This window comes from Lygodium microphyllum, unplaced genomic scaffold (genome assembly GCF_053477565.2).
Source record: "Lygodium microphyllum isolate KBCC unplaced genomic scaffold, Lygodium_microphyllum_v1.1.10 scaffold_43, whole genome shotgun sequence".
Lineage (NCBI taxonomy): Eukaryota > Viridiplantae > Streptophyta > Polypodiopsida > Schizaeales > Lygodiaceae > Lygodium > Lygodium microphyllum.
This window is the reverse complement of record NW_028229526.1, coordinates 724,771-747,146: the sequence shown is the minus strand read 5'-3', so window position 1 is coordinate 747,146 and position 22,376 is coordinate 724,771. Positions and strand designations below refer to the sequence as shown.

At 39.3% G+C, this 22,376-nt stretch overlaps 1 non-coding gene across 1 annotated transcript; it reads left to right on the top strand.

The window, feature by feature from the left end:
* Positions 1 to 18,950: 18,950 nt before the first annotated feature.
* TRNAL-UAG (transfer RNA leucine (anticodon UAG)) lies at positions 18,951 to 19,030 on the top strand. Its single transcript has one exon. It is a non-coding gene; the product is annotated as a tRNA-Leu (tRNA).
* Positions 19,031 to 22,376: the final 3,346 nt, after the last annotated feature.

Sequence of the window (22,376 nt, the reverse complement as noted above, 5' to 3'; positions counted from 1 at the left end):
TTCTTTGTAATGGCTCTTTGTGCGATTGGTGGTCTTGTGGTGACTTGGACATTGAACGCTTTCGTATATAGACCTGTGTTGTCTTATATTCACTTGGCAACTCGTGAGAGTACATGCAAGTCATATGCTTCAATCATAATAAATAGGTTCAGCTCAAAAAGACATCACTTATCTGAATCCCATAGTGTTGACTTCGATGCATATCACCTGTGCTTGATTATCATTGCTTGTGTGTGTGCTGGCTTTGCTTCTTTTAGTATTATCTATACACAATCACAAAATACATTGTTTATTTATGTACATGTCACGTGCCTACCTAACAGTTCCCTAGTAGCACGTTTTAGTGGTCCATCGGGGAACTATCCTAGATGGCTTCACCCGGCACTTGCGAGAACGCATAGGGTCTATCGTCTAGGTTTTCTAGAGTCCACCCCCTAATGGAAGGTACCGGCTGTCCCTATGAGGATCAACCTGCAAGCTCGAGGTCCTAATTTGACAACTGAGGTCTTGATGTATCAGCTAGCTCCATCGGAGGTGTCCCACAAGGGCTTCTTGTCCGATTGGAGCGATCGTAGTTACCCTTGGTTCATGGAGTGCAACATTTTTTTCCAGCAACTAGTTAGGATTCAAGTAATCTTAACAAAATTCTAGCACAGCCGTTGCACCTTTCCCCTAAGATAATTATTGATCAAGGTTTTAAGACCCGACCCTAAGTAAGTCAATGCTCGGCTCTACCTAATTTCTCCTAGTTAATGTTTCATTCAATCTCTTGAAAGAAGCTCCAAGCTTACCAGGACCACCCATTTGTAGGACGAATCCGTCAGGGATCTCACCCACCCACTTCCCACAAATGGTTTTCTTTAGTTTTCTAATTACCTATCACATTAAGTTATGACATATAAAAGCAGCTTCGTTAATTAACCCGTTATCATAGGTTTCTTTACGTAATTTTACGACACAACACAAAGACAAAGAAAAACAATCTTTTGGCAAAATATATTTATTTATTATTTTGTAAAAGTTATTTACAATGTTTTTCCCCTTTTGCCTATGCAGAAGATAAAACCTCCATTCATTGAAAAATCCCTTCTGTCTGTGCAGAAGAAAGCAAACCCTCCAAGATTTTCGTCCCTTCACTAGTACCCAGGGACTCTAGGATCCCATCCTGATTCGCGTGAGGGTCACGCAGTCTCTAGGAGTGATTGAGAGATTTACCGCCAGAGCCCCCTGGCACTCCTGTCTCCTCCTGCCTAATGGATTCCTCACCGAGTGGCCTCTCGCCAACAGGACCGCGGTCCAAAGCTCCTCATAGCGGTACAAAACAACCCCCCTTGGAGTAGGGTTCCGCGCCTAGCCATGGGGGAGGCATAGTGCGACCTTTCCTCTTATTATGATGATTATATATTTACAATCAGATCTAACTGCTACAAGCACAATTAATCATTCTTTTGCAACCATTAATACATGCACAAATAAAAAAAAGAAACGACAGCAAGTGTTTTTAGCATAGGAAGGAGCCCCACCCAATTCTAGGGTTTCTCTTTTAAGCTCCCACCTTATTCTTAGGGTTTCGCTTCCTACTTGCAACTCTTTTTTCCGGAGCTGCAAGTTATTTCACGAATCTGAAGTCTATTTTATCCTTATGAAAACTGGATATTTTTGCCCTAAAAGATAATATGGGCATTTATACCTATGGCAGGCAATTCATGTGCTTTTCCAAGTCTGTTTAGACATTAGAATTTGTATCGACAAATTCTTATCAATGTCCAATAAGTCTTACAGACTTTCGATATTTATTTAATTTCTTGATACTGATAGTTCAAAGATTGTTGAGTATTTCATAGTTGTTTTTGCTTCAACATCCTCAATATTTTAGGTAAGGTTTTCTCGTTGTGGGTCGACTCATGATATTGACACTCTCGCTAATATAACCATTAATATTAACATTGTGTGTTTTTAGTAAGAAAATAATTTTTATTTTATTGTGCTCATATTCTATGGTTTAATTGACGATGTCTAACCATTTGTCGAACTTTCAACATTATCTAGGAAGATCAATTTTCATTTAGCTATATCATAAATGCAATGCTAATTGTTTTTCTGAAAACTTTATTCTAAGCAATGTAAAAATCATAAGTGTAATTTGTATTTCATCTTTCAAACATCGAATTATATCACTACGAACCTAATTTATGTGTGTCTAGTATATATTTTTCTATACAATTTTCTATTGATTAAATGCATTGATTATTTCATGATATTATCTAAATTATTTTCTATAAATTATTATAAGACTCATATGCGTCTATTTATCATTAGCAAAATAAAATAGAGATAGTCACTTTCAAGGAAAAATTATAAAATATTTCCTTCCCTAACACCGTCTACCTTTTTTTAGTTATTATAATCATACGCGTCATTAACGAAATAACAATAAATATCACGAAATAAACCATAATTACGATATTTTCTTCATGATAGGTATATAATCATTTTTCAAATGAAAGAGTCTTTTTACTGAATAGTTTATTATTATATTACTTAGGCCATTTTCCTAAGCGACAATTCATATGCATTTTCTTTAAAATGTGTTTATAATCATTTAAAGCCAAATATAGCGATAAGATTATAAAATATTATTTTTTTCCAAACCGATGAGATGTTGCCTCTATTAGATTTGTAGTAATGGGGGTTTCACCAATTCCTACTGCGTCGTTTTCTCCATCGACTGTGTTTCTTGCTTCTTTTGCTTCAAATGGGCTTCTTGAATTTTTGCGACCTCGTGGAGCCATGGATGTCAGGTGAAATTAGTGTGGTAGCTCAAGGAGAGTTGGTGGTCGTCTAGAAAATTTTCACCAGTGTTTTGCTTAGCGATATGACTGTATGGAAGAAAGGCATAACAGGGGGTAGAGAAAATGGAAATGAGGTAGAAGAGGGGTATTTTTCTTCTTCAAGGCTCAAGCTAGAATGGAAAAGAGATGTAGAGAAATTTATCCATCATCAGGAGGTCTTCCTTCTTGCTTTTTTTGTGAAGGAGAGGGGTTGTATTTATAGCCATGAGGGGAACGCATGCAGTCACTCATTCTTTTGGCTACTTGTCAAGAGCTAAGTAAGCTTTTAAAAAAAGCTTTTTGATTGCCTTCCTGTTGGATGGTGGCATGGGGATGATTTTAAAATGCTTTCTCTCCCTCCAAGTGTCAAAAATGTCATGATTTTTTGCCTATTTTTTCAAAAACATCTTTTTTTCATCAAAATGACTTCATCTGGTAGTTTTTGGCAAAGTTACCTCATGACTTATCTAGTTTATAAAGTCATGCCATACTCTTTGATGCTTACCTTAATATCATGCTTGTTCTTGCACGTTCTTTATCTACCGATTAAGACTTTTGCGATTTGTCTTGCCATTGCAAAATCAATGCGATCTTTGATGCATTAAATGGAATCGGGAATGCTAAATCAAATATAATGTGGGAAATATTATGATCAAGCCATCGTAATATTATTTATGAGGCGTATTTGCTTTTTTGTTGGCTGGGTTCATTGAGACGTCTTCTCATGTTGGATTGCAGAATTGATTTAATGCAAGATTTGATATTACATGCGATCACTTATGTGATAACTCAACGAGTGATTTTTAAAACATTTCAAGCCCGAATTTGTTTTATGAAGTGTTATCGTGGGAATATTACATCCTCTCCGCCTTAGATGAATGGAGATGTCCTCATCTCGAAAAGAATTGGGGAAACTGTTTTTGTAGAGTTGTCTCTTCTATCCAAGCAGCATCCTCCTCAGGATAGTCTTTCCACTGGATAAGATAATCTCTAATGGTTCTGTTTCTAAGAGGTTTCTCTTTTACATCTAGGATCTTATGAGGTTGGAGTTCAAGGGCTCCTTGACTAGGCATTACAACTTGTTGGTCATCAATAATATGATCTTGATTTACCACATAAGCTTTCAGAAGACTAACATGAAATACATTGTGGACTTTTGCATGATGAGGAAGTTGCACTTTGTAGGCATTAGCTCCTAGGCATTTGAGAACCTTGTATGGTTCACAATACCTTGGACTCAACTTTTTGAACTTTCCCGATGACAGAGAACTCTTCTTTGGGCGTACATGGATGAAAACCATGTCTCCCTCTTGAAAGATACGCTCTTGCCATCCTAGATTAGCATAAGCTTTTTGGCAATCTTTGGCAGCTTGGATGTCTTGTCTGATAGTTTTGACTTGATCATCCATGTCTTCTAGCATTTTCTTAGAAGCCTCAACCTTTAGGGTTGGATCAGAGAAATTCAATGGCGTCAAACAATCATGTCCATACAATACTTGAAATGGAGTCATTTTGAATACTCTGGTGATATGATGCATTGTAGGAAAATTCTACTAAGGGCAAATACTGTATCCACTTTGTCGGTTCTCTGGAACAGTAAGCTCTCATCATCCTGATTAACTCGCTCTGTTTGACCATCAGCTTGGGGATGGTAAGTTGTGTTAAAACAAAGTTGGGTTCCAATTGCTTCAAATAGGCTTTTCCAGAAATGTGACGTAAACAGAGAGTCACAGTCATAACGATCCGTTTATGCAATCCATGAAGCCTAAAGATCTCTTTCACAAACAATCGTGCAATATTTGAAGCTTTGTAGTTGGTCTTGATTGGGATAAGATGAGTGACCTTTGTCAGTATATCCACAATTACCATGATTGAATTATACCCTCCTTGAACAGAAGGTAAGCTAACTACGAAATCCATACTGATGAACTCCCATTTCATCTATGGAATGTTAAGTGGCTAGAGTTTACCTAGCATTTTGACATGCTCAGCTTTCACCCGCTGGCAACTTAGACATTCAGTAACATATCTAAGTACATCATGCTTCAGTCTTTCCCAATAGTAACTTTTCCTAACTGCATTAAGAGTTTTTGCATAGCCAGGGTGTCCTGAGAACAGGGAGTCATGGGCTTCCCATAATATCTTCTTTTTCAGCACTTGACTTAGGGGAATGCAGAGCCTTGTCCTGGAATAGATAAGTCCATCATCCACAGTGAAATTTTGGTATTTGACTTTGAGCTTAGGATCAGTGTCCTTAACTAGGATTTCTCTAAGCATTAACTGATATTTAGGATCCTTGTTTGCTTCTTCTTTGGCTAGCTCAATGACTTGATTGCTAGGCATCGATATCATGGTAGCTAAAGTCTCTTCTTTAGATAGATCTTCCATGATAAGTGCATTAAAAAAAGCTTTATGACTTAATGCATCAGCAATCACATTCTCTTTCCCAGGTCTGGACTTGATTTCAAAATCTAATTCTTGCAAGACTTCAATCCACCGACGCTGCCTCATGTTGAGGTCTGGTTGAGTAAAGATCCATTTGAGACTTTTGTGGTCAGTGACCAAAGTAAACTTGCTTCCAAGGAGAGTGTCACCACAATTTGAGAGCATGGATCACAGCTAACAGCTCGAGATCATGGGTGACATAATTCCTCTCATGGATTTTGAGTTTCCTTGAGGAATAGGCTATTGGATGACCTTGATGCATAAGCACACAACCTAGTGCAAGAGAACTTGCATCTATTACGACTTCAAACTCTTGACTTAGGTCAGGTAGCTTTAAGATGGGTGCTGTTACCAAACTTTTCTTGAGTTGCTCAAAACTAGTTTGCTCAATGGGCATCACACAATAGCAGTTTACTTTTTCAACAAATCAGTGAGAGGTGGAGCTATTAGGGCATAATTTTTTATGAAAAATCTATACCATCCAGTCAATCCTAAGAAGCTTCTCACTTCCTTAACTGTCGTTGGAGGTTGCCACTCTTGAACATCTCTAACTTTGGCTGAATCTACAGAGATTCCTTCAGCAGATACTATGAATCTGAGATATTCCATCTATCTTTTGAAAAAGACACACTTCTTTTTCTTCGCATAGAGCTTGTGCATCCTCATGATGTCCAGCACAATGCACAATTGTAGGTCATGGTCTTCGTCTCTCTTGGAGTAAGTTAGGATGTCATCAAAGAAGACTAGGACAAACTCATCAAGATAAGGTCAAAAAATATCATGCATTAATCTATTAAATGTAGCAGGGGCATTAGTTAGACCAAAAGACATTACAAGAAATTCAAAATGACCATATCTGGTATTGAAGGCACTTTTGGGGATATCTTCTTCCTTGATCCTTATTTGATAGTAACCAGATCAGAGATCAATCTTGAAAAAGATTCTCGCCCCTTGCAGCCTATCAAGTAGCTCGTCTATTCTTGGGATTGGATATTTATTCTTGATTGTTACCTGGTTTAGACCTCGGTAATCAATCCAAAGGCGGAGAGTTCCGTCCTTTTTCTTTTGAAATAGTACTGGGACTCCCCATGGCGAATTACTGGGTCTGATGTATCCTTGATCTAGTAATTGCTTAAGTTGCTCTTTCAGCTCAATTGCTTCAGGGATAGACATTTTATATGGACTCTTAGCAATTGGAGCGGCTCATGGTTCAAGTCTGATCTCGTGATCAACTTCTCTTTGAGGTGGTAATTCAATCAGCTCTTTTGGGAATATGTCATCATATTCCCAAAGCCAATATGGCTCTCCCTTGTCTTGTTTATTCTGCTCAACCTTATTTAATTTTATGAGGTACACTGCTAGTCCTTTTCTTAACCCTTTTAGTATGCGATATGATTTGGCTAGTTGAACCTTGGGTTTTCCTGCCTCACCTTGGGTCATCACTGTTTCCCCCTTTAGGTTTTGAAAAGTCGCGTGGCCTTTTCTACACTGAATATGTGCATCATTGGGGATTAACCCGTCCATACCCAATAGACATTCGTAGGCCCCTAAATTCATGATCCTAAATCCCATTTTAGAGAGATTGCTTCCCAAGCTAAATGTCACTTTGCAAGTTTGCTAAGTAGACATGATTTCTTTTCCATTAGCAAGTTCCATAAGTAACCTAGATGTAGGTATTGTGTCTATACCTAATTTCTTGGCACACTTTGGTGACATGAAAGAGTGTGTGCTTTCACAGTCAATCAGAATTTTAAAGGACTTCCCCCCATGTTCTGTTGGTGTTGAATCACTGAAAATTGGCGATTTGGGCCTTTCTTATGGAGGGTGGCATGAACTGATGCCCTCTCCATATCGGCTTCCATAGTTGGGTTTCCCTCTTCTTCAAGATCTTTAAGAATTATAGCAGATGCTTTTTCTTTTGCAATTAAAGCTTGGTTCTGACCTCTGTACTATCCTTGGCGAGGAATTTGGCCAAGCTTTGGGCACTGTCTTTTAAAGTGACGTGCTCATTACAGTGGAAACACCTAGGTACTCCTGAATTACTTCCCGTAGATATGAAGTTTTCGACTGCATTTGTTTTGGCCCTCTTTCCTTGACCAAGTGGACGTTGACCTTGGGCTCGCTTAACATAGCCCCGTGAAGTCCCTTTGTTTTGATTCCAGAGCTTATTATTCCTTGGCTTTGATTGAATCTCCTGAATAAGAGGTGCTACGCGAATCAAAGCATCTTGCAGATCAGTTGGGCACATAGATTCAAGGCGTGTGTTCAGAGGAGCATTCAATCCCTAACAAAACTTAGACACCTACTGAGCAATAGTCATGGAAGGCACATATTTAAGCAGTGAGATAAACTTTGAGTAATATGCCTTCAAGCTCATTCCCAGCTGTCTTAAGTTAAAGAACTCATTCATTTTTAGCATGCGATAAGTTGGTGGCAAATATCAACTACGCACAGCTTCTTTCAACTTTTACCAGCAGGTGATAGCTATCTCAGTAAATCCCTGGTCTTTACAGCACTGTTTCCACCACAGGCATGCCTCACCGGTCAATTTCAACTTGGTGATCATAGCCTGATTAGCAAGGCTATTTCCCACGCACAAATAAAAAAAAGAAACAGCAACAAGAGTTTTTAGCATAGGAAGCAGTCCCACCTAATTCTAGGGTTTCTCTTTTAAGGTCCCACCTTATTCTTAGGGTTTTGCTTCCTACTTTCAACTCTTTTTTCCAGATCTGCAAGTTATTTCACGAATTTGAAGCCTATTTTATCCTTATGAAAACTTGGCATTTTTTCCCTAAAAGATAATATGGGCATTTATACCTATGGCAGGCAATTCATGCACTGCCCTGCCCTAACCTACACTTAGCAGGATTTCAAATCCTTTTCCAAGTCTGTTTAGATATTAGAATTTGTATCAACAAATTCTTATCAATGTCCAATAAGTCTTACTACAGACTTTCGATATTTATTTAATTTCCTGATACTGATAGTTTCAGGGTTGTCAAGTATTTCATAGTTTTTTTTGCTTCAACATCCTCGATATTTTAGGTAAGGTTTTCTCGTTGATTCATATGTGGGTCGACTCATGATATTGATGCTCTCGCTAATATAACCATTAATATTAACATTGTGTGTGTTTTCAGTAATAAAATAATTTTTATTTTATTCTGCTTGTATTCTATGGTTTAATCGACGATGTCCGACCATTTGTCGAACTTTCAACATTATCTAAGAAGATCAATTTTCATTTAGCTATGTCATAAATGCAATGCTAATTGTTTTTCTGAAAACTTTATTCTAAGCACAATGTAAAAATCATATGTGTAATTTTTCATTCATCTTTCAGATATCGAATTATATTACTACGCACCTAATTTATGCGCGTCTAGTATATATTTTCCTATACAAATTTCTATTGATTTAATGAATTGATTATTTCATGATATTATCTAAATGATTTTCTATAAATTATTATAAGACTCATATGCGTCTGTTTATCATTAGCAAAATGAAATAGAGATAGTCACTTTTAGGGAAAAATTATAAAATATTTCCTTCCCTAACACTATCTACCTTTTTTTAGTTATTATAATCGCACGCGTCATTAACGAAATAACAATAAATATCACGAAATAAACCATAATTATGATATTTTCTTCATGATAGGCATATAATCCTTTTTCAAATAAAAGAGTCTTTTCACTGAATAGTTTATCATTTTCTTTAAAATATAGTTTATAATCATTTAAAGTCTTTTCAAATGAAAGAGTCTTTTCACTTAATAGTTTATAATCATTAAAGTCAAATATAGCGATAAGCTTATAAAAAATTATTTTTTTCCAAACTGACGAGATGTTGCCTCTATCAGGTTTGTAGTAATGGGGGTTTCACCAATTCCTACCATGTCATTTTCTCCATTGACCGTGTTTCTTGCTTCTTTTGCTTCAAATGGGCTTCTTGAATTTTTGCGATCTCGTGGAGCCATGGATGTCAGGCAAAATTAGCGTGGTAGCTCAGGGAGAGTTGGTGGTTGTCTAGAAAAATTTCACCAACGTTTTGCTTAGCGATATGACTATATGGAAGAAAGGCGTAACAGGGGGTAGAGAAAATGGAAATGAGGTAGAAGAGGGATATTTTTCTTCTTCAAGGCTCAAGCTAGAATGGAAAAGAGATGTAGAGAAAATTTTCCATCATCAGGAGGTCTTCCTTCTTGCTTTTTTTGTAAAGGAGAGGGGTTGTATTTATAGCCATGAGGGGGACACATGCAGTCACTCATTCTTTTGGCTACTTGTCAAGAGCTAAGTAAGCTTGATAAAAAATGCTTTTTGATTGCCTACATGTTGGATGGTGGCATGGGGATGATTTTAAAATTCTTTCTCTCCCTCGAGGTGTCAAAAAGGTCATAATTTTTTGCCTATTTTTTCCGAAACGTCCTTTTTTTCATCAAAACGACTTCATTTGGTAGTTTTTGGCCAAGTTATCTCATGACTTATCTAGTTCATAAAGTCATGCCATGCTCTTTGATACTTAACTTACTCAATATCATGCTTGTTCTTACGTGTTCTTTGTCTACAGATTAAGGCTTTTGCGATTTGTATTGCCATTGCAAAATCAATGCGATCTTTGATGCATTAAATGGAATCGAGAATACTAAATCAAATATAATGCGGGAAATATTATGATCCAACTGTCATAATATTATTTATGAGGTGTATTTGCTTTTTTGTTGGCTAGGTTCATTGAGGCATCTTCTCATGTCAGATTGCAGAATTGATTTAATGCAAGATTTGATATTACATGCGGTCACTTATGTGATAACTCAACAAGTAATTTTTAAAACATTTCAAGCCCAAATTTATTTTATGAAGTGTTATGGCGGGAATATTACAGTACATGTTTATGAATCCATGTCACTTCATGAGGATAAAAATCAATTGTAGAACTTAGGATTGTACTGGAGTGTGGCACGCACATCTAGTAATTGTGGTAGCCTACTTAATAACAATATATATTTTGCAACATCAAATAGCATGGTACCTTGTCTAAGTCTACTCACAACATGTAGCTCCTCAGTGAGAATTTTATCAATTAGAGAGTTCTCTTGGCTAGTTCGGGCTAAGTTCATACCCCGAATGGTAGTCAATACTCAAAAAGAAGTTGGCACCACATAGTTTGAGTCTCTTTGAGATCGCCATTTGGCCAATCGTTACTCTGAGACTGTCATAATCTGGGCTCCAAGTTTGGCCATTGTAGCAGGGTTTTCAAACCAATGTTTTTCAAATCGACTTCGACCCTCTGACTATCGCTTTAGTTGCTCTATCTCTAAGAGGTTTACTTGGCAAAGCACTTCATTGAATGTCATAGTTAAGCATAGTTCATCAACTTCTTCGTCAAAGATTAGCTACATCCGTATATAGGAGCTTGTCATAGTACCCGTTAAGATATTCTTTCTCTTCCCAAGATAGCAGATATGACAAATATTCCTCAAGTTTCTCCCTAGGGAATGTGCTCGTGTCTGCAAGGACGTAAGCACGTGCGAATAATTTGAGTTTAGCCTCCAACTCGGTCAAGCACTCTATGACACTTCTATGTTCTATGAAGGCTTGCTCAATTGCTATCTTATGCAAGGTTCTGGGAGTTTCCCTAGGCTTTAGCATAGCTGGGGGCTCAGGCTTAGATGAGCAAGATTGGTTAATGCTAGGATTGCTTATGTCCTCAAGGTTTTCATGTTTCTCTTGAGGCTTTGATGCTATTGTGTCATGGTTCTCCTTGGATGTAACTGGTATAGTTTTGTCAACTTGTTGTTGCAGTGTTGTATCCGCTCTTGATTGGTCAATGCAAGTTCTGTTGTCGATGGATTGAGTGTTACAAGAAACCGTTGATGGTAATGGTTTCTTTGACTTATTAGAACACACAGATGTGTCTGACGTTTCACCACTATTAGGAGAGATGGTAATGGGTCCATTCATGGGTGGACTTGATGCTTTATTCCTCAACTCTTCAGCACCCTTGGTCTCAATCTTCTTGGCATCTACAGCCATTTGCAACTACCATTGTTTTCATTGTTTTCTCCTCTTTTTCTTAGGCAATCAAGGTGTATCCTTTAAAGACTCAAGTCCCTAAACTAGGTCAGCCGTTGATGTGCTTGGTTGGGCCTCATCATTCTCTTTTTCTGACATGTCCTTATGGGACATAGACGCGGCCTGTTGAACAGCCTTGTGAGGTTGTGAGGGTACAATTGCCTCTCTTCTTGGAGAGCGTAGCTCTTCAGCTAATTCCCCTTTATTTAGCTGCTCATCTGATTGCATTGGTAGTTGCTCATGGTCGGGTGTTTTCTCTCGAGACTCTTGTCCTTACCCATTGAAACATGCCTCCATCGCTTCTTTTCAAAGCGGGTGTTGTGTTTAGAGATGTTCTCTTACTCTGGAGTTTTGGGTGACTCTAGTATAGAACTAAGAGATGGTTTTGGATTCTTGTCATCATGCAGGCTTGGATGAAACCAACTGAAGAAGTTAGGGTTGTATTGATGGAAAGTATAGAGATCCAAGATTGTAGGGTCTTGAATGAGGCAAAAGACATATGCACTAACATCAAGTACCATGCTCCCTACTCCTAGCCTGTTAGCCATGTGTAGATCTTTTTCTAGAAGCAATTTATCGTACAAGGGATGTTTTTGGATAGTGGCAGAAATTTGGACCTCATGGACCATTGCCAACACTCTTAATGAGGTCAGGGAAATGTACATGGGATCATGCATTGATGTCCAAAAGGTCTTTCCTTTGCTCAGTGAGAAGTGTCATTAGTCAGTGGGCCAATTTTGGCTGCCAAACTTTGATTGGAGTATCATTTTTGCACAAAGTTACATTGTCCTTTCCCTTTTCATTTGATTGCTTCAAGCTTTTCCTTGTTTGTCTCACATTAAGCAATATAGAGTGAGGGTATCAAGCAAAATTCTCTAGCTGTGGCCTTTGGGATGTCTTTTATGACTTCCTCAGCAATAGCTACAGAGCAAGAGCAAACAAGTTGTTTCCCATCCCAAGTCAGGGGTTTAGCTATGACCTTTGTGTGCTCTGGTGTTGGCCTTCCAATGTCCACATGGACGTATGCACGTGTGATGGCTGTCAACTTGTGATCAAGCTTCATCAGGCACTTCATCTCTGGTTCATTCAATAGATGTGTCATCTCCTTGGCTAAATCTTTGAGAGATTTCTCCTCAAGCCTAGGCTTTAGGTTCTTTGAAAGTGCTGGAGGTGTCAAGGATATTGGTTGTGACACCTCTTTCACATGTGTGAATTACTAAGGACACGTTCTGTAAGGGGCGTCATCATCACAGCCAAAGGGTATGGCTACTGTGATTCCTGATTGGAAGTAGTAGTGGCTAGGTTCACTATTGGTAGACTGTAGTGTCAAGTCCTTAAACAGATCAGAAGTGGTCGTATCTTTTTTTCCCCTTTGCGCATTCACTTGTGCAGATCAAGAATCAGTTTAGCTAGTCACGCTGGATTGCATAGGCATATCCTTAGGCTGAGAATTAGGTATGGTGTCGTGTCCCGCATCTTGGACATTTGGAAGCTCATATGGAGATTGAGATAGGGATTGAGTAGCTGCACTTGACGACTACTGTTGTGCTTCCTGTGTCCGTTTAGGAAAAGAGGGTGTAGGAGATCTGGGACTTCTAGGTGGACTTGGCACTGGCTGGAAGATTTGCTCGTGGCTATTAGAGAATTTTGCCATGTGCTCTGTTGACCAATTAGCCTTATCATGAGGCAATGTTGTGCTTGTGGTGCTCATTATCCTCTTGGGAAGTCAAAGGCTCCTTGGACACTAGTGGTCTTTGAGCACACTCAATGGTTACATCTGATATCCACCTTTTAAGCACGCTAGGCTGAGGATCTACCTTTCGAACAGTCATGTTTGGTTTCTTAATTTCAATCATGAGGGGCTTAGTCACTCCAACGTTGTTAACTCGAGACTTAGATTTTCATTTAGATTTCCTCCTGCCCTTCTGTGCTTTTGATACGATTTGGCCTTCAGCTAATAGAGGTGGTTTTGGTACCCAAATCCATCAGTTACCTGCATAATACCCTTGAGCACGTAGCAACGCTTTGGATATCCATCGTAGCGTTGTGTTGGCTCTCCATCGATACCTTCATCTATAAGGCATGGGCTTATTTTGTGGTCTTCTACGATATTTGTAAGTCCAAATCCTATCCTTGGTATTGTCTCCTAACCTTCTTGTTTCAAGCATGGCCTTGCTCACTAGTTCTCTCTGTTTAACATGCACGTGTATCAACTCTTTCAATAAGTCCTTGCTCTCCTTATTGGGCTTGCCTCGTATGTCAAAATATTCATTGTCTTTCCCTCAAGGTTTGATGAGGTCAACCTTAATAAAGGTTATGATTATACTCACACCCGGTAGTGTCAAGTGTATGCTACATAATCAGCCTCACACTTCATTGCCCTTTTGAGGGGTCTTCCTAGGGGGGTTTCTTTTCCACGATCAGCACTATTTGGAGGAACATGGAATATGATTGGCACGCTTTCTGTTTTAATGGTTACAAGGAATTTTCACTTCCTTATAAGTGCTTTGGGTGTCCCCGGTAAGGATTAAGAGTTGCATTAGTTGGTGTGGGCTCTGGTTGGCCTAGTCAAGTCCATGCTTCATAGATCAAGATATTGAAATTTGCTTCTTCATTGATGACAACATCGATACTGCGCTCTGTTTTTGTGGTGAGTTTGACCCTAAGATAAGCACGCAGTACTATATCTTCATCTTCCAAATCTTAGCTTATAAATTCAAGCCTTTGGATATATGCCTTTGAGTTCCAACTGCACAACTAGATGTGGATTCCCCACTGATGTCTTGGATCATCTATGCAGTGCCATTCAAGGTGCATCTATCATTAGGACTCTCATGTCTAATCATCCTCGCAGTTGTAGCTTGATGTTGTTGCATTCCGCTTTGACTAGATGCGGTCCCGAACACAACCCATATATATTTTTGTGGTGTGGCCTTTTTTACCCTTGTTGGCTAGATTAGCCCATTGAGGTTCTAGGGTCTCTGTTTGGGGTATGGGCTTTTGGTTGATGTTTTTCAAGTGAGAAAGTATACTTGCGTAGAGCCATTACTACAGTAGGATCTAATTTGGAGAACCTGTCATGGCGCACATTTTCTCTCCAGTATACTTGGGGGAGACGTGAAGGGGGTAGTCCCCCCTGGCCCACATGGCCGTTATGCTAAATACCATGCGTGATTTGAAGGACCGTTTGTAGCCAAGTTTTGAACTACTTGCTCTAGATTTCAGCTCCGTGATAGATCTATAATGTGCTTTTGGCTCTATATGGTCTCTGGGTCGATTTTAGGGCTTAGATATGTCAAATATGTACTCTATTCACCTGTCCGATTTTGACAATTTTATGTCTGATTCTCAGAGGTCTGCTTATCAAAATTGGATGTTTGATTCTAGGTTGGTCCCATCGGCCGATTGAACAGGGTCCAAGTTCAAGTGGTCTGGTACGATTCAAGTGGTCCGACTATGGGTTGGTTCGATTTTAATGCATCAGATTTTTGTGAGTTCGATTCTGGGAGTCGGACATCTAATTTGAAAGGTATTCTATTTGAAGTGCACGATTTTGGATGGTTTGATTTTCATGCGTCTGATTCTAAGAGTCGATTTTGGGAGTCGGACGTCCGATTTGACAAGTGTCCGATTTTGAGCATGTGATCTGATTTTCGTGTCCAATTATGGGATGTCCAATTTTCAAAATCAGATAGGACATGTTTGATCGGACATGATGGAGTGGTCCAAGTCCAAAAATCAGACCGTTCTAGGAATCGAACCGTCTGAGTCTGATTCTGGGAATCGAACTCGAGTAATAGTGTCCGATTCCCGTAGACAATTTCTAGGGATGACAAAAATCACTCGATTCTAGCGATTTGGGTTATGAGGGGTCGTAAAAATTTCCAGAATGTAAAAATAGACCCTAATGAAGGATTGTGTATACCTAGAATAGCAAATAAACTCCAAAATACAATTTGACAAACAAATCAAACCCTCTTGCCCTGTTACGACAGTAAAAATCCTAATGCATGTTTTTCTTTTTTTTATTTCCTTTATTTTTTCCTACCCTAATGCATCCAAATCACAAAGCAAACACCTATACTACTTCAACTTACCTTTCGAAATCTAAAAAACTAAAAATGTACTTGCCAAGGAGATCGAATACCTCTTCAAACTCCCTCACTTCCTACCTATCTACCTCAACCACTGGTTCGTTAAAAACCCTACTTCTATGCTCGATTCGAAGTACACAAGCACTCAAGGCTTGAATCCGTTGGTCCTGAAAATGGAACCAAAATGTAGAGGCGAGCTCAAGCTCAACCACCAAGGCCACAGATCACTTATTTTTTCAAGCGTTTCAAGTTGAGCACTAATGGCTACCTCTCACATAGCCAACGTGTTATCTCTCAACAAGTGTAATGAGCTTACCTCCATGCCCAATTGAGTTGCCTCCTCTTCCGAGCACTTCGGTAGCTCCACCATCCAAGTATAGGCTTCAAGCAAGCTCAATCCTCAAGCTCCATGCTCCAAGCTCCATTGCCGCAAGCAAGAGAAGAGAAGAGAAGAGCTTCTCCACCATGGTCCCTCACCCTCACACTCTCACACTCCCTCTCTCAAGCACAAGCTCAAGCAAGCAAGAAGAAGAAGAACAAGAACAAGAAGAGAAGAGCTACTTTTGGCCACACACAAGAATGAGCTTCTCATTTACTTTTCAACTTTATATACAAAATCCTAAATCCCTTTTGGGCATTCATCCCCTTATCACCTTTTTTACATGTCGGCTAGCTATGGTCTAGGTCTTTTTTCCCATTGTCCTCCTATCTTCCTAGCTTCCTTCCTACTGCCCATCTACCCTTACAATTTGCACGGGGTGACACTCTTAAAATAAATCACGGTGCACCTTGCACTTTTTTACAAAAGTATTGACTTGCACTTTTTCTTGTGTGTATCTGTCCTTGATTTAGGACTTTTTTGCACTTCTTGTGTTTCCAGAATTTTCTTGGCGCTGCCTTCGTCTTCCATTTCTTTTTTGCCTTGGTCTTGTCTTCTGCTTTAGATTTTTCAGATTTTTCACCTTGTTCTTCTGAGGGTTAACAACAACCATTAGACTTACCACTTTGCATATGGAATCGCTCAAGGCCTTTATAAATGTACTCGGTATGTGATAGGTAGAGGATTCCTTTACAATATTTACGTGTAATGCATATACCAAGTATGTGAGAGACATATCCCATGTCCTTCATCTCAATGCTCTTCTTGAGCTAAGTCTTCAAAGCATTTGGCTCATCATGAGCACTCTCAGTAAATAGCATATTATCAAGATATAGTACCAAAATGATAAGGCTGCCATCACATGTTTTCTTTTGTGTAAATATATGGATCCATATCAGTACACAAGAGTAACCCTATGAATGCATAACGGCATTAAAATTATGATACCATTCCCTAGGCGCCTAGTTAAGTACATTAAAGACTCTTTAACGTTAAGTGTTCCCTACTCTTTTTCTCAAAGCCCTTAGGTTGCTACATATACATATCCTCATGCAAGTCCCAATGAAGGAAATTTATTTTCATATCCATCTAGTGTAAGTCCAAATCCATTTGCATAACCAAGGCCAATACCAAGCATACGGCTTATATAGTGGTTTAGAATGACCTCGGGTAACTTGCTCGTGAATATGTGTGTGCATCACATGGGTTCAAAACATTTTTTACATAAAAAAGGGTGTAATATAAGGGGATTATTTACATATTGAATAGAAAATGGTTATGTTTTATTCATAAAAAATATACAGATAAGGATATTTATAAATAGGCATTGAATGCATTTCACGTAGAGGATATACATATAGTAACTTCCCCGAGAGGATGACCATGAATACTCTTCAACTTGTACATCCACTTGCGTGGTGATACATTATTTCCATTGGGCTAAGGAAAAACATCCATATACAATTTTTCTATAGTGAACCATACGTAGACTACATGGATCTCTCCCAAGAGTGACTAGGATCTCTATGCATAGCTTCATCGTAAGTGAGAGACTCACCAATATCATCTGTCCCATAACATAATGCATAGAGGACTCAAAATGATTAGGAGAATGTGAGGCTCTAGTGGAGCATATCGAGATTGGCTATGGGACTTGTATGGCCTATCTTCTTTATCTAACATCATGATACTATATAAGAGGTGAATCCTAGGCCAGTACATCATTAACAGCTACAACAAATTGTCTAATTGGGGCTACTTGGACTATAATAGGAAGCTCATCTTGGAAGATCACCGTCCATATCTCAACTAATTGCTTTGGTCTTATATGCATATTTTCCTAATAGAATATGACATCAAAGTTGCAAAGGAGCCTATGGATCCCAAAGGCATTAATCCATCACATATGTATCACCATATCTAAAAAAGATACATTTGATAGACTGCGAGTAACATAGAAAGAAGTCCCTGTATGAAGAAACCAATATTGAGCATAATAAGACTGAATATCAGGTAATTGAGTAGCATCAATTGATGAAGCAACAAGTATATAATCATCTGAGCTATACTCCAAGGCATTTATCTCTTCTATCTTAATACTAGACTTAGAAACAGTCATTGCAATAATTAGGAGATTTGACATTATCTTGTGCTTTCCCTTTGTCTTTTTCACACCAATCATTACACATATTTATGGCTCTACGACCTTATGTGACCTTGCTACCCGCAATGTTGACAAGTAAAAAATGACTTAGGACCACATGACTTACTATATGATTACCCATAGGACTTAGATTTACCCTTGTTAGGTTGTGAGTCTTTGCCAAGATTATTATTCCTATTACCATCTTGTCTTCTTCTCACTATAAGTGGATGAAAAGTATGGGCTACATATATATTCCTCTTGTTTACTTTCTCTGTAAAAGCAAAGCACCCTCTACGTCCTTGAGTTGAAAGCCAGCTGTAAGAGGGTTTGAACTCATAGCAATGCAAAATATATCCGAAGACTTAGATAGTGTAACAAGCAAGAAAAGAGATTTGCCATTTTCCTCAACTTAAGACTCTGAGAGGTAGGCTAATTGAAAACGGAATGAAACTCATTAGAAGACACATATGCCCCTTCCTTCATGCGAAGGTCCATGAGTTTCTTAAGCCAATATAGTTGAGAATATTGGCTCAATTTTATAGATGAGAATATTTCGCTCGTGACAAAACCGATACGAGAAGAGGGGAAATATGCCCGCCGAGAGACACACACACACACACATACACAAAAAAGAGTGGAGTTGAGAGAGAGAGAGAGAGAGAGAGACGGGGGAGGAAATAACTTGTGCTCATTGAGTTGAGGTATATATCTAAATAAAAGATTGGATTTGCGGGGGAGGAAATAGCTTGTGCTCATCGAGGCAAGGGCCCAGTCTTTTGGAGGTCTTGCGAAGACACTAAAAGGCACCCTTACAAGTTTTGAGGTCACACGGAATCTACCTCCTTTCACTCAATCAAAATTTCCGTGAATGCTCAAACTTCGCCGATGGCAATGCTAATTGTGGGCGGCGTCCGATGACGCGGCAGAGAGACTATTTAAAGAATTAAGTTTTAATGCTACAATCTGTATCTATTCTCTGACAGTTTGGCCGAGTGGTCTAAGGCGCTGGATTTAGGCTCCAGTCCGGAAGGGCGTGGGTTCAAATCCCACAGCTGTCACATATGTTACTTTCGTCTAATCCTATTCACCACTCCCCCGTTGGCAAATATTATTACCTTACCTTCCTCTGAAATTTTGACCCGTCGAGCTTCCACGCAAAGACTCTAAGCCGGCTTGCAATCTATAATCTATACTATGCTCTCTTCTGTTTTCTAATGCAAAAGGTAGGAAGTACAGTGTCATAGGCATAAAGAGGGGGGGATATACATACAACATTGCCAAGGGCGATGCAGATGCATCAAGGTAGAGGCTACCAGCCTACTTTAGCAAGCTTTATATAAACGACTTTATATATCCACCCCTAGGTGCTCGGCTTCTTAATGATTACATTATCCGTAGATGCACACGATGGGATAGATATTTTCAAGGGAGTCGAGTTATGGCGCTTCCAAATAAATTTCAGTGTAAGGGCTCTCCAAACATTGACCAACTTCATGCTAACGGGTAGCGTGGGGAGATAGATAGGAAGCATCTTCGAGAGAGATGCAATCTATGCAATGCCACCTTCCGCAAGAAGATGTCTATTAGCCTAGTAGAAGGTGTGCCTTTCAAAGTTCTCTTTATTCTCCTCTAATATGCGGTCACCCTCCTCTCTAAGAGGCCCAAGACTGCATGGAGACTCTAGACGAGGGTCACTTCAATCTCTCCTTTCCTTCCACGACCATAAGCTTTTGCAATTATGGGCAACCAACATCTTACCAAGGTGTCTATCTCTCACAACCACTGAAGTGGGCCAAGTTCCTTTGAGTCTATGTGCAACTTTGACAATCCACCCTTTTTGTTACTGTTAAGGCAAAAATAGTGTTCAATCACTAGGTGGTTGTTATAGCCCCCATACAAAGCTTTCTTTAATCTCAACACGTAATTCAGGTACTTTAGATAATGCACACACCCCTACGGTTTCTCATCCAAGTTTCCATTCAAGAAAGCGTTCTTGACATCTATCTGCCACACCATCTAGCCATATATGGGAGCGAATGCAATCATTGTTCCCATGATGATCATCTTTGCAATCGGATTGGACATTTCATCATAATCTAAACCATAAGTTTGTGCATATCCCTTAGCAGCCAACCTTGTGTTATATTATTCAAGTGTACCATCAGCCTCGCACTTGACACTTACATCTAGTACTTTCTTTCCTTGTGGGAACTCAACAAGATCCTAAGTATTGTTTTTCTCTAGTGCATCCATTTTAGCATCCTAGCATCTCTCTAATCCTTATCTACAACTGCCTCTTCAAAACAAGTGGGTTCTATATGTTGCACATAAGATACCATGTATGCGTAATATATATGCATATGCCAATTGTATGTTAATCTATCCCCACTGGATGTCTTAACATTTCAAATATTCTCAAATGTGGTGTACTATTTGGTGTTTCTACAGCCTTGTGGCTCCATGGGTTCTTACTTGTGCCTTCCCATATTCGTCATTGAGTGACTCATCCTCTGAGCTATCCATTATCGTCTTCTTTTATTTTGTAGTTTCACCCCTCTTCTGCTCATCTCTTAACCTTCATGTCTATGGGTTTACACTTCTCTCCACTTTTTTCTACGAGCTCTTTCTCTAACATTCTACATTTTGGATTGTTTTGTGATTTTTTTATTTTTTTTTAACTTTTCAAAATTGTTTTAAAAAAATTTAATAGATTTTTGAAAACTAAAACTTTGACTATACGGCCTATAAAAACCATTCACTTGGTCTTATTTTCATTTTCCAACTCTCCAACTACTTCTCTTCTCCCAAGCACCCTTGCACTTGCCTCCTTCACCCCTTCTTCCAAGATGGATCACACTCTTAATAGCTTCATGCAATTCCTTCACGGCATGAAATTCACTGGGAGAATAGATATTTACAAGATCTTTTGTCCCAATATCAAGTACTATGATACAGTGTTATAGCATGGTCCAAGCCTGCAATTTCCTATCAAGTACGTGAACACATACTTATGAGAATATACCATCGAGTTTTAGGATTTCGACAAGGAATAGGTGCCATGCAATCACTTGAAGTACATCAATGGCACTGAGGCATTTCGAAAATGACTAGGTTGTTTTTGTGTTAATCTCACCCTCGCCTACTTCAAGCACCTCACTCCTCGGCAAGCTAGGGAATATAGCTTTGATCAGCATGCCACCGACGACCTCTCATGGATTGCCACTTTTGTTTTATTACTCAATGAAGGTGAGGACCCATCTACAATCATAATGGATGCTGAAGAGCATGTGGGAGGCTTATTGGAGGATGTATTGATCCAAAGCCTTCACCAATGGATAATGCTAGAGAGGAAAAAGAGGTTGCATGCACCCTCTACATCGCATAGATAGCATGAGCGAAGTCTTCATCGACGGACAAAGAATTCATGCTTCTCCATGTTTGGAGTGAGGGAGGATGAGGCATTATCGATGCTGGCATTTATCAATGACTTCCTCCTCGTGTTTGATGATTTGCCTATGGAGCACAACAACCCAAAGCTAGAAGACATAGACGGCACACTCATAGCTCTTGGAGATGCCGCGGACTTGGTGGAGCACGCCACTATTGGCACCCAAGAGTTTGAGGTAGTATAGGCTAGCTTGGTGGCAGGATAGGTGCCCTTAAAAGAGCAACGAGCACCCCTCCCCCCGATCAATAAATCCGAGTCGAGTGGCCTTGGCCAACCGTCGGAGATTTCTACTGATGCCGAGTAGGAAGTAAGTGTATCAATAGTCTGTCTATACACTTTATTTTACTATATGTACTATTTTGAGCTAACTTCATATCGATGTAGGCCATGCTTGACATTGATGATTTTGCAAGTCACCACAAGGGATGAGGAGTGTTCAGAAAGGATGCCTCCATAGGGCACTACGTCGGCAGGATCCCCATTGCTGACATAGTCATTTTCCATGCCACCTTCACCCTAGACGGATGGGCTCAGCTCTCTCTCCTGAAGGCCTTGTGAAAAGTGTTGTATGTATCCACCATCACCTCGAGTATGCACAAAATCATTCTTGTTAAAAATTAGTTGCTGAACCACATGTTTGATACACGCCTACGTGGAAGGATATTTCAAGCCATGGGGATTGACAAAGCCTTAGAAGCCAACTAGAGGCCGCCATGCAAGAGAGCATCAAGGTAGGGTTGCAACCAGAGGCCAAGAAGAGATGAAAGTAGACTCATGAGAAAATCAAACGCATGAAGATGGCCTAAAACTTGTATTGAGATTTAGGATTCTAAGCATAGTTATGTAAAGGAAAAGCCCTTTGAACTTTACACTATAATACAAATATATTTATCTTGCAATCTATCTCTCAAGCATACTTCCCATTTTTTAGAGTTAACCAGTGACAAGATTGACGG